This window comes from Vigna umbellata, chromosome 8 (genome assembly GCF_029865625.1).
Source record: "Vigna umbellata cultivar VRB3 chromosome 8, Vumbellata_1.0, whole genome shotgun sequence".
Lineage (NCBI taxonomy): Eukaryota > Viridiplantae > Streptophyta > Magnoliopsida > Fabales > Fabaceae > Vigna > Vigna umbellata.
The window spans coordinates 15203030-15216180 of record NC_142172.1 but is presented as its reverse complement, the minus strand read 5'-3'; positions in this window follow the sequence as shown (position 1 = coordinate 15216180).

Below are 13151 nucleotides of genomic sequence, written 5' to 3'. Positions count from 1 at the left end.
GGAAGAAAATGAGAACATTAAAAAGAATATATATATATATATATATATATATATATATATATATATATATATATATATATATATATATATATATATATATATATATATATATATATAATAAACCTTGTTGTTGTGTTGCAACACCAATAATTGTGTTTCCCGTATTTAAATTCTGAAACAAATATCAATTTTGTTTTTGTTATGTTTTTTTTTTCAAAAAATAAGTTCATCACGTCAAAGGTGTATAGGAGAGAGAAAAAAAATGCAGACTTTTTTGTCAAGTCACTACTGAATTAATTCCATTTTTGTAAAATTAACGAAATGAATGCAATTATACAAAGTAAGGACAAAATTGATATCTTCTTAAAAACGGGACGAAGTTAACACTAAACAATAGAATTTGGAAATCAATTAAGCCATTAAACCTTTATTTTATATTTTGAAAACTTGGAGGACGATAAATACGAATTTTATATTTCAGTGTATACTCATACTTAATACCAAGTCTATAATACTCTGTTCAATTGTGTAATCATCCTAATATAGAGTATCACAACGTCATCAATGAATCTATGTAAGAGATTTGTTTCAAAACACAAACCTCTCTCTCTATGTACGACTTTTATTAATTGGAAGATAATATTGTTTTTTAAGTGGGTATACATCAAATCCTAAGTTGAGTAATATAAAGAAAGAAAAAGTAAAAAATTATTATAAAAAATGGAAAATTTAACTCGATGTTGTCACATAATTTAATAAGTAGTTTAATATATAAAAAAAGGAAAATTTATCTCTATATCGTCACATAGTTTAATAAGTAGATTAATGTATAACACATATTTAAATAATTTGGTGTCTTGAGAAAGTTTACAATTTTTTCGTCAAAAAACAATTGTGCAATAAAGTTTGCAGTTTTTGTGAAAACAAATGTTATATATTTGATTAATTATACTTTTCTATTGCATGATTTTAAATAAAACTAAATTTATTGGAAAAAATATCAATTTTAGATAATTATTTAAAATATAATTTTAAATTTATATATTTTATTTAAACTTATGACATTAAAATTATTGCTAAATTCATTAGTTTTACTTTTATGTACATTTTATAGTCTAATTGATTCAAATTTTTATTGAAACTAATTTTATTCTTCTAATATTTCAAGAAGAATTTTTTTAGAGTATAATTTAAAATTAATTATTTATTGGTCTAATGTCTCAGTAGGTTCCCATTTTGGTCAGGAATTTCAAATAGGTCCCATTTCTTTTTTGCGTCTCAATTGGGTCCTTTTTTGTGTAAAATTTGAGCAATTAAAGGCTTACCGTCAAATTGGGTAAACGGTCGTTTAAATGTTGGTTACGTGGCATGGTCAGAGTTCACGTTAATGAGACGTGGCTTTATAAACGAATTTTGTATTAAAAATTATGAATGCATAGTGGTGTAATCAGCTTTTTGGAAGGGCAAAGTGAAAATAATAAAAAACTTTGAGTGCAGCCATCACCGCAACCTCCATGACCGCCACGCGAAGCCTCCCTTGTCCTCGACCTCCCTAATGCCGCAAGCCAAGTTCGCATCTTCGTCATCTCCAACAGAAACGTAGATCTACAGCGCCTCCATGGCAGCCACCAGGGAGCAAAATCTTCTCCATCCACCATCGTCGGAGCACCGCAAGCTTTCTCCTGCACACGCCATCATAAATCTCATCAACACCGGGTCACGAGTCCTCCATGGCACCCAGTAGAATCGTGAATCGCGCCACTCCTCACGAATTCGTCATCTACATCACCGGACCTACAAAGCAAAATCCAGAGAAGAACAGAAATGTCAGTCTCTCGCCGAACCTCCGCTGTGGCGCAACCATCTCCCTCGCGTCTTCATCGTCAACCTGCAAGCAGAAAACCACAAGAGGCGCACCACCAGAAACAAACCCAGAATCTTCTCCACCATCACCAAGCATCATAGTTGCCGCTGTTGAAGCCTAAATCGCCTCGACCACCATCGCACCGCCACTTTCACCTTCGTCATATCAACCTATGAATCAAAAACACACAGAATCCAATTTGCGACGCAGGCAGGAAGGCCTTCTTCCAACCTCCAACACTAATTTGTTCCTCACACGAACCTTACCCCCAATTTTTCCCCCAATCTCAATTACATTTGTCAATTAAAGGGGTTTGCACTTAAAGTTTTTTATTATTCCCACTTTAACCTTCCAAAAAGCTTATTACACCACTATGCATTCATAATTTTTAATCAAAATTCGTTTATAATGCCACTTCTCATTAATGTGAACTCTGACCATGTCACGTAACCAAAATTTAAACGGTCGTTTACCCAATTTGATGGCAGGCCTTTAATTGCTCAAATTTTACACAAAAAAGGATCCAATTGAGACGAAAAAAAGAAAGGGGACCTATTTGAAATTCCTGACCAAAATGGAGACCTACCGAGACATTAAACCATTATTTATTTGAATTTATATTTTAAAAAGTCAAATATTTTTATTTAAAATTCAGTATATGTGTGTGTTTTTACGTGGACACGACCCAAGTTTTTCAAGCTGATGATAATTCTTTCAAACACACCAAAATCAGTATTTTTAAAATGAAAATGAAAACTAAGTCAAAACCAACATAACACATTAAATTGATTATAAAATAAGAGAAATAAAACAAAAACTAAAAAGAACGAAAAGTGATCTTAAAAGAGTGATTATCCTAATATATTATTGATAAAATTAGAATGCTATGAAATGGGTGGAATAGGAAAAAGACAATTTTACTATACAGGGTGCACCAGTCGTCCTTCGCAGAAGTTAACTGTTACCCAACTGAGTGGTTATTGTTTAAATCAATCGAACGGCCGAGCGACATTAACACCAGTAGATAGGTTGGGAGGGTTCACCGGTCGTCCTTCGCAGAAGTTAACTGCTACCCTGTGCATGTAGCCGAGCGGTTATTATTTGAATCAACCCAACCGCAAAGCGACATTAACACCAGCAGATAGGTTGGGAGGTTTTAATGGCTAATTATTAGGCTTGATAATTATATTAAATGCGAATATACGATATTTATGAGTGATTGACAGGTTATATTGCTCAAAATATATTGTATTAATGGGAAACTAATGGGCTTGATGACAACGAAGCTTATAAGTATGAGGTTAATGACCAGGTAAAATCATTTTTTCCATAATCACACTTAGACCTTTTTGAGTCATATCTGACTTGAGCGTCAGAGTGTTTTCCACAGGCCTACCACATTCAAGATTGGACGATCGGAGAATTACAGTGAGTGTCCAAAGAAGTAAAGCCGAGAAGACGATCGACCTCGAACCCCTTCAACCAAAACATTTGGCGCCCACCGTGGGGCTCGAAGAGTGCGGAAGAAGCCCAATTTGAGACCACAATGGTAGAGCAGCTCCAGCTAAAGGTACTTTAGGAGATGCATACAGATGCAGGAATTGAGGGCAGAGGTAGCAGCTTCAAGGGCGAAGGTAACGACTCTAAGAGTCGAACGTGATGATGGTCAAAGGGAGCAGTTGGTACAGCAGTCAATGGTACCGACGCAAGAACGCCTAGTAGATAATGGTCAAACGGCACAAGCAGAGAATAGAGGCCAGGAGGCAACCAATGTCACGGCAAGAAACGTTCAAGATACTCAGCATAACCCTGTGAATCGACCTAGCCGTGAGGATACTGCAGCCGTTGGCAATCGTCCCAACCGGGAGGACAATCTTGCACTAGTGGAGCGTCCGGATCAAGCAGAGGGGCTTCATCTCTTCACAGCGATAGTGATGAGGGCTCCTATGCCCAAAAACAAAATGCTTCCCCCAATCGACAAGTATAGTGGAATGACTGATCCGGAGAAGCACCTGTGGTCTTTTGTAGATGCCATGGCAGTCTACTCATCGGACGACTTAGTCTGGTGCTAGGTTTTTTCTCTATCTTTGTAGGGAGAAGCCTTAGATTGGTTCCACTCTTTGGCACCAGGGAGCATTGATGGATTTGGCATGTTGCATGATTTGTTCGATCAACAGTACGCGTCCAGCAGAGCGGAGGGTCTAATGTATCTCGCTTTGGTCTAAGATATGGCAGGGAAAGGATAAGAAGTTGAAGGACTTTATAGATCGATTTAACAAAATAGTGAGCCAGGTGAAGGATGTGAGGAGAAAGTTTATTCTAAGTAGCCTGACAACTTCATTAAAGCCTGGACCTTTTGCTAACAGTTTATATGTCGAACCTTCACAAATGTTAGGCAAATTGCATAATAAAGCAACCAAATTCATACGCGTTGAAGACATGCATGCTTTTCAGAAAAGCCAAAAGGAAGAAGTGGGCAAGGTGGTGAACCCCAATCGTGAACAAAAAGAAGGGAAGAGACCGTTCGGTTACAGTGAGAGAAAAGGTAGCTCGAGACAACGGGATTTTTCGAAGGGGCCTAAATTTACAAATTATACACCTTTGAGCACGACCAGGACCAAGGTATTGGAAGAAGCATTGTGGGCTGGCCTATTACCCGTAAGGCAGCTGCCGACCCCCCCAAATGTTGATGGAGGAAAGTATTGTCATTATCATCAGAATCTCGGCCATAGTATGGAGGATTGTGCCGCTCTCAAAGACAAGATTGAGGAATTGATAAGGGCAAGGCATCTTAAGAAGTGATGGGGAAGTACATGCTTAGAGAGGAGTAAATTAATGACAATTAAGAATGGAATTGAATTAAAAACGAATAAGAGAGAAGAGATGGAAAACTTATGTGTTGTTGACACGCCACTTGAAAAGGATTCCAAGATAAGTGCTGGGAATTGGATCGCCACTTGATTTGCTCAAGATAAGATATCAAAATTGACTAAGAGACAGATCACTATCTCTAAGAAGAAAAGCAAGATTGCAATTCACTCTTAAAAGTTCATTCATTCAAAGGTGTGTACAAAGGAGACCCCGTAGGTTGCTTATATAGCTTTTGGAATGACTTTGGTGAAGACTTTCAAGAGATGTGGGACTTGAATGCTCCAAGGTCTGACCAGCAGCATCCCTAGGTTTTCCTTAGTCCCACATTGCTTAATTCTCTCATTCCAAAAGGTTTTATAAGCTTCCTAGCACTCCTAGAGTTCAAAAACGAAAACTAGCTAAGACTACTTGCACTACAAGCAACAAAATGAGAAGGCTTATTTATCCTTCTTTTTTCTTTAAGTTCAAGCTATGTGAAGTCTCACATTACTTGTATCATAAAGAAAAGAAGAGTTTATAAGCTTCTTTACAACTAAAATTAACGAAAGAACAAAAGAGGCAAATACAAGCCAATGAAACCTATTTTATTTTTTTTTGTGCTTTTTGGTCACTTTATTCTCTTCATCCTTTGCCCTATCTATGATCACATCATCCCCCAGGTTGGAGAGGATTCGAAAACAATTAAATGCGCATAGTAAATGATAAAATGAGCTCAAATGAATGATTGGACATTATTCCTAACATGTAGACGAAACTAGGAAAAAAATTGCACTCAATTTGGATGAGAAATGAGCAAGATATGAAGCAAACAAGATGGTTGCACAATTCGCGTCCGCACTGGGCGCCAGCAAAGTGAAAAAAAATGGTTTTCTTTCTACTCTAACAAGTAATTCCTAAGATGGTCAAACCAATGGTTCTAGATACCATATGATATGGAAGTGCATGCTTAAAGAGAAATGTTCTAATGACAATTAAGAAATGGAAATTGAAAAGATTTAAAATGGAAGAGATAAGGAAGAGAGAACTTATGAACTTGAGGACACGCCACTTGAAATGATCCAAGATAAGTGTCAAGGTTGGATCGCCACTTGCTTCTCACAAGATAAGACCCAAAAGATGACTTAGAGATAGAATTCTATCTCAAAGAAGATAAGCAAATGAATGCAAATCACTCTTATATTCATTCAATCAAAGGTGTGTACAAAAGGAGACCCCTAGGCTTACTTATATAACCTTTAGGATGAACTAAGTGGAGATTTTTAAGGGATGTGGGACTTAGAATGCTTCCAAGTCTGGACAGCCACATTTTCAAGTGGTCTTAGTCCCACATCTCTTAATTCTTCCATTCCTAAAAGGTTTATAAGCTTCCTAGCAAGTTTAGAACTCAAAGGCTACAAATTATGCATGATTACTTGCACTACAAGCAACAAAAGGAGAAAGCTTATTTATTCTTCTTTTCTTTTAATTGCAAGCTATGTGAAGTCCCACATTGCTTGTACTATAAAGAAAAGAAGAGTTTATAAGCTTCTCTACAACTAGAAATAATGAAAGAACAAAAGAGATAAATACAAGCCAATGAAACCTATTCTATTCTTTTTTATTATTGTTGTAACTTTGAAAACTCTTCATTGTTGCCCCATCTATGATCATATAAAGAAGTACATTCGTGGAGATTTGCAGAAAGGACCCCTAACGGGAAGTAACCGTCAGAGTCAAAAGGATGATCGAAGGCAAGACGATCGGCGTAGTAGGAGCAAGAGCAGGAAATGACCCTTGCGGGGTTATATTAACACAATTTTAGGAGGATTGACTCCTTCGACCAGGAAGAGGCATATGAGGGAGTTGAGGAGTGTCAACAAGGTGGATGTGGCACGACGATCCATGCCAGCAATTACGTTTATGGATCAAGACTTCCATGCTCTGGATTCTGATCATGATGACCCGATGGTGATAACAGTGGTAATCACGAGATACAGTATTGGAAAAGTACTTAATGATCAGGGAAGTTCGGTCAATATTCTTTACTGGAAAACATTCCAGCAGATGGGCCTTTTCGATGATTTGATAGTGCCTTTTAATGAGAAAATTGTGGGATTCGCTGGGGAGCAGGTCGATACCCGAGGCTACGTGGATCTAAGGACGAGCTTAGGAACTAAACGAGGGGCGAAGGAGTTGAAGGTCAAATTTTTGTTGGTGGAGGCTAATACGTCGTACAATGTCTTAATGGGTCAACTGTGTTTAAATTCTTTTGGAGTAATTGTATCAACTCCTCATCTGACCATGAAGTACCCATCAGACGATAGAACCATTTGCACGGTCAGGACGGATTAGAAGATGGCGAGAAAGTGTTACGTGGCGAGGTTGAAGGTAGAACCTCTAGTGTAGAGGCGCAAGATCCACCGATCGGAGGTAGCTAAGGCAGACCTAGATACCCGAGTCAACACTGAAGAAAGAATAGAACCGCAAGGTGAAACTGTACTGTTTCGCTTGGGAGAAACGGAAGAGTAGATTACATCCGTAGGGGTGGGTCTCACAAAGGAGCAAGTTAAGGCTATTGGTCATCAGTTAAGAATGAATAGTGATCTTTTTGCATGGTCTGCAGCTGACATGCCTAGAGTACACCCCGATGTGATGTCACATAAGCTTACTCTCTTTAAAGAGGCCCGCCCTGTGGCACAAAGAAAAATAATGTTGGGAGAAGAAAAGCGTCGAGCAGTGGATGTGGAGGTCAAGAAGTTATTGGAGGCCCAGTTAATTCGTGAAGTTAAATACACTACATGGCTGGCTAATGCAGATATGGTTAAGAAGTCAAGCGGACAATGGAGAATGCGCACTGACTCCCCAGCATCGACGGTCTGGTCGATGGAGCATGTGGGTATCAGATCCTTAGCTTTTTAGATGCTTACTCGGGATACAATCAAATCCCGATGTACCACCCTGATTACGAGAAAATGGCATTCATTACCGAAAGGTCGAATTATTGTTAGGCGGTCATGTCGTTCGGCCTCAAGAATTTTGGGACCACCTATCAAAGCTTGATGGACAAGGTTTTTCATCAGTAAATAGGGAAATGTATGGAGGTTTACGTGGACGACATGGTCGTAAGAAGTCGATCGGTAGAGGAGCACGTCAGGGACTTGACAGAGGTGTTTGGGCAAGTGCAGAGGTATGGAATGCGTTTAAATCCTACCAAATGCACTTTTGGAGTGCCGGTTGGGAAATTCTTAGGCTACATACTGACTGCGCGAGGAATAAAAGCCAGGCCCAATAAGTGTAGGGTGATCCTAGAGATGCAAAGCCCTCAGAACTTGAAGGAAGTGCAGCGCTTGGTGGGACAATTAACTGCTTTGTCCCGGTTTATCCCTAGGTTGGTCGAACGGGTTAAACCGATCATCAGGATCATGAGAAAAATATTCCTTGTCAAAGTGGGACACCGAGTGTGAAAACGCCTTTCATGAACTGAAGAAGGTATTGGCAAGCCCACGGGTTATGGGAAGACCGGATGCAGGGCATAATTTGCAGCTTTTCTTGGCGGTAACAGAAGAAACGATTAGTGCGACTTTGATAAAGGAGGCAGCAAAACTTAAGCCCATTTATTTCATACGCAAAGTTCTCAAAGAAACGGAAACACAATATCAACTAGTGGAAAAGTTTGCTTTGGCGTTATTGACTACCGCTCGTTGGTTGAGGCCTTACTTTCAGGGGCACCAGGTAGTGGTAAGGATTGATCGTCCTATAGCCAAGATCTTGAGAAAACCGGATTTGGCAGGAAGAATCGTGGGTTAGTCAGTAGAGTTATCCAAATTTGGATTGCAGTTTCAACCGATAGGATCGATGCGGGGTCAACACTTGACAGAATTCGTAGCAGAGTTACCTGTTAAAGAGGAAGGCATAGCCCAGCCGTGGAAACTTTTCGTTGACGGCACAGCTAGTAGAAAGGGTGAAGGAGTAGGAATAATTTTGGAAGAGTCAAGCGAACTGGTTGTGGAGCAATTGCTTATCTTTTGTTTTAAGATAAACAACAATCAAGCAGAGTATGAGGCTTTAATAGCGGACCTGGAATTTGAAAAGGACCTGGGAGCAACATCTGTGGAGTGTCGAACTGATTCTCAGCTCGTCGTATGACAAATGAATGCTAGCTTTCAGGTTAAGGATGATCAATTGTTGCAGTATTTTCATAAGGCTAAGGGTTTGGCCGATCAGTTTAAGATGTTGGAGGTAAGACATATACCTAGAGAGGAGAATGCTCGTGCTGACATTTTGTCCAAGTTAGCAACTAGGAAGGAAAGTGGCCAATTAACTTCGGTTGTACGGCATATTTTGGAAAGGCCAACCGTTGAGTGTTTGGCTATATCAACGGCACCTGATTAGCCAGATTGGAGAAATGAGATTATTACCTTGATAAGGGATCAGGAGCAGGGTAAAGGACTGTCTATGAAGGATGCTAAGAAGATAGCACGATACATGCTTGTTGGAGGAGAACTTTACAAAAGGGGATTTGTTACACCTTTGTTAAAGTGTGTTTCCCAGGAGGAGGCCTAGTATGTCTTGAGGGAGCTACATGAGGGAATATGTGGAATGCATATTGGGCGACGAATACTTCGCGCCAGGGTGCTACGAGCGGGATATTTTTGGCCAGCGTTGGAGAAGGATTGTGGAGACTTTGTGCAGAAATGTTTAAGTTGTCAGGAGCATGGGAATGTTTTTCACCTGTCTGGCACGAACTTGCATAACCTGGTTTCCCCGTGGCCTTTTGCTCAATAGGGCATGGATATAGTGGGACCTTTCCCGACCGGTAAGGCTCAAAAGAAGTTTCTCTTAGTGGTAGTTGACTATTTCACCGAGTGGGTGGAGGCCGAGCCGCTAGCCACCATCTCAGCTACTTAAGTTCAAAAATTTGTTTGAAAAATAATATGTCGTTTTGGTTTACCACGGGTGATCGTTATCGACAATGGGAGACAGTTTGTGGACAGAAAGCTGGTTGAGTTCTATCAGAACCTGGGAATAAAGCATGTCACCAATTATGTAGAACACCCACAAACGAAAGCTAAGGCAGAGGTGGTTAACAAGACCATAGTTAACGAGTTGAAGAAGCGGTTGGGGAAGAGCAAGGGTGCCTGGGTATATGAGCTCTTGGAGGTATTGTGGAGTTATCGTTGTACCCTGCACGGTACAACTGAGAAACATCATTCAACTTGACATATGAAACGGATGTTATGTTGCCGGTAGAGGTCGACGAACCTACGATCAGAGAAGGATTGATAGTATATGGAGAGCAACGACGATCAGTTGAGGGTGGAGTTAGACACTCTATAGGAAAGAAGAGATATAGTTGTTGTCCATGCAGAGGCTCAAAAGAGATTGGTAGCACGTCGATACAACACCAAAGTATGTCCACGGCAATTTGTGGAAGGTGACTTAGTGTGGCGTAAAACAGCAGAAGCACGGAGAAACCGAGCCCATGGGAAATTTGTGGCTAATTGGGAAGCCCTTTCAAGATAAAAGAAAATCTCAACAATGGAATGTATTGCTTGGAGTACCCGAGTGGCAAGTTGTACCCAACACTTGGAATGTGTCCCATCTTAATTTTTATTTCAACTAAGTGCAATTTGTAATTTGATGTTGAAGGAATAACACAAGATATTTTCAGTATTTTATATGTTGATTCAGGACTCCCATAGTATGCTACTCGACAGCTTTAAATTAGTGGCTCACGCCGCTCGGTGGTTCTAAAACGAATTCACCTTAAACTTTAGTGGCCTACGCTGCTCAATGGTTCTAAAACGAATTCACTTTAAACTTTAGTGGCCCACGTCGCTTGGTGGTTCTAAAACGAATTCACCTTAAACTTCAGTGGCTCACACCGCTTGGTGGTTCTAAAACGAATTCACCTTAAACTTTAGTGGCTCACGTCGCTCAGTGGTTCTAAAACGAATTCACCTTAAACTTTAGTGGCCAACGCCGCTCGGTGGTTCTAAAACGAATTCACCTTAAACTTTAGTGTCCCACGCTACTCAGTGGTTCTAAATCGAATTTACCTTAAACTTAGTGGCCCAAGTCGCTCGGTGACAGACGTGACAACGACAACGGTCCCCTCCCCCATTTATAGCCTGAAAAAGCGGTTTCAGAAACGAATCTCAACCATTCATTACAATCAAATCGGACGACTGGAGAGGCCTAACTCTTCGAATTCAACCGTCACACATCCCACGACTCCACGTGTTCCTTAATCCACAGTCACTTCACCTATAGTCCCTTTTGACAGTAATTTTTTTCTCGCCATTTCTAAACCGATCAAACTATACAAAACCCCTTCGCAACCGTCTTTAGTTTCTTGGGGCTTGGGGGGCTTATGTACTATACAGGGTGCACCGGTCATCATTCGCAGAAGTTAACTATTACCCTATGCATGCAGCCGAGCAGTTATTGTTTGAATCAACCGAACGACCGAGCGACATTAACACCAACAGATAGGTTGGGAGGGTGTACTGCTCGTCCTTCGCAGAAGTTAACTGTTACCCTGTACATGCAGCCGAGCGGTTATTGTTTGAATCAACCGAACGACCAAGTGACATTAACACTAACAGATAGGTTGGGAGGTATTAATGGCTAATTATTAGGCTTGATAATTATATTAAATGCGAATATACGCTATTTATGAGTGATTGACAGATTATATTACTCAAGAATATATTGTATTAATGGGCAATTAATGGGTTTGATGACAATGAAGCTTATAAGTATGAGGTTAATGACCAGGTAAAATCATCTTTTCCATAATCACACTTAGACTTTCTGGAGACATATCTGATTTGAGCGTCGGAGTGTTTCTTGCAGGTCTACCACATTCAGAACTGGACGATCGAAAGATTACAACGAGTGACCAAAGGAGCAAAGCCGAAAAGACGATCGACCTCGGACCCCTTTAACCGAAACAACAAAGAAACTAAACATGCTATTTTTTTTCTAATTCTGAAATGAAAATGAAAATTTAAATCATAGAATCATTCATAAATAAAAAGTTTAAGATTATATTTTGTTTAAATGGTCACGTGATTACTTATAATATGACTTTCTCACATTATATATGCTATTTTCATATTGAATAGTTGATTATAAGATTTTATAATTATTTTTTATTTTTCTCACTAGTATATCAAGAATTATAATTATTATTATTATTAAAAGTGACTACTTAAATATAATCGTTAGATTGTATTTGAATTATTAAATTTAAAATGTAAATACACGTAGTTTTCAAATATTGATACCAAGTTATAATCAGAAACATTTTTTAAAAGTAAGTAAAATTATTTAATTTTAATTAACTTAATTAGTTTGACATTAGTTTCTTTTGTTTACATTGAGTTCAGAAGTTTATGGTTATAGTTTTTTTGTTGTTTTGCAATAAATAAGAATACTAAGTAGATACAATTCTTTTGCACAATAAATATGTGAGAAACAACTACACAGAAAAGAGAATCGTAACCCTGTAACTAAAATGAATGGTTACCATCACAGCAAACTAAAGCAATGTTGACATCTGAAAATGCTGATAGAAAAAGAGAGATTCACAAGGGGTAAAAAATAACGAAAAATCGAATGTGTAAATTCTTTTTCTATTTCCTTATCAACTAAAGACAACTTTGGTCTGAGTTGTGACTATGACTGTGTTAAAGCTACAAACACGTTTTGTCAGACGAGTATAAAAATCTTACTGAAAAGAGAACACTTGGTCATGCGTGTATGCTGATAGCATTCTAATTCCTTTTGCAAAAGGAGGAATAAATGGGAGAACAAATCATCAAGATGATCAAGGCAAAAAATAATTGCCAAAAGGAGATCATGCGGTTGTGAAGCTAGTTACTTAATTCCTTTGGGATATGTTGAGATTAAAGGGCACTTTACCTCTTAACTTTTTGGCTATTGTTCCATCATAAAAATACCAAGTTATTGCCATTGATTTGGATATCTGCGTAAGATCATTTCCAACTTGATCAGGCATAAACATGACCACATTTGTAGCTGTCACATGAAACATCATGGGCCTGTAATAGCGTAAGTTACTGAACTTTTGTGTTATTTGCTAATTCCACAAAACTTGTGTTATTTACTAATTCCACAAAACTTGTGTTATGACGGACCATCTAACTTATAGCTAAAATGTAAAACCTTGTGTACTGAATGTAAAATTATCATTGCAGTTCAAAAGGGTTGAACCAGTCTCAATATTTATACCGCCACAAGATTATAGGGCATATAAATGTCTGCCGATATCTAAACTCTGAAAGGGAGAATCCAAGCAAACATACTAATATAATTGAAACCTGTGCACATTAAAAATCCATGGATGTTTAGAAATTCAGAACAGTTCACGTAATGGATCAACATGGAATAAGAAAACAAAAGCAAAAAA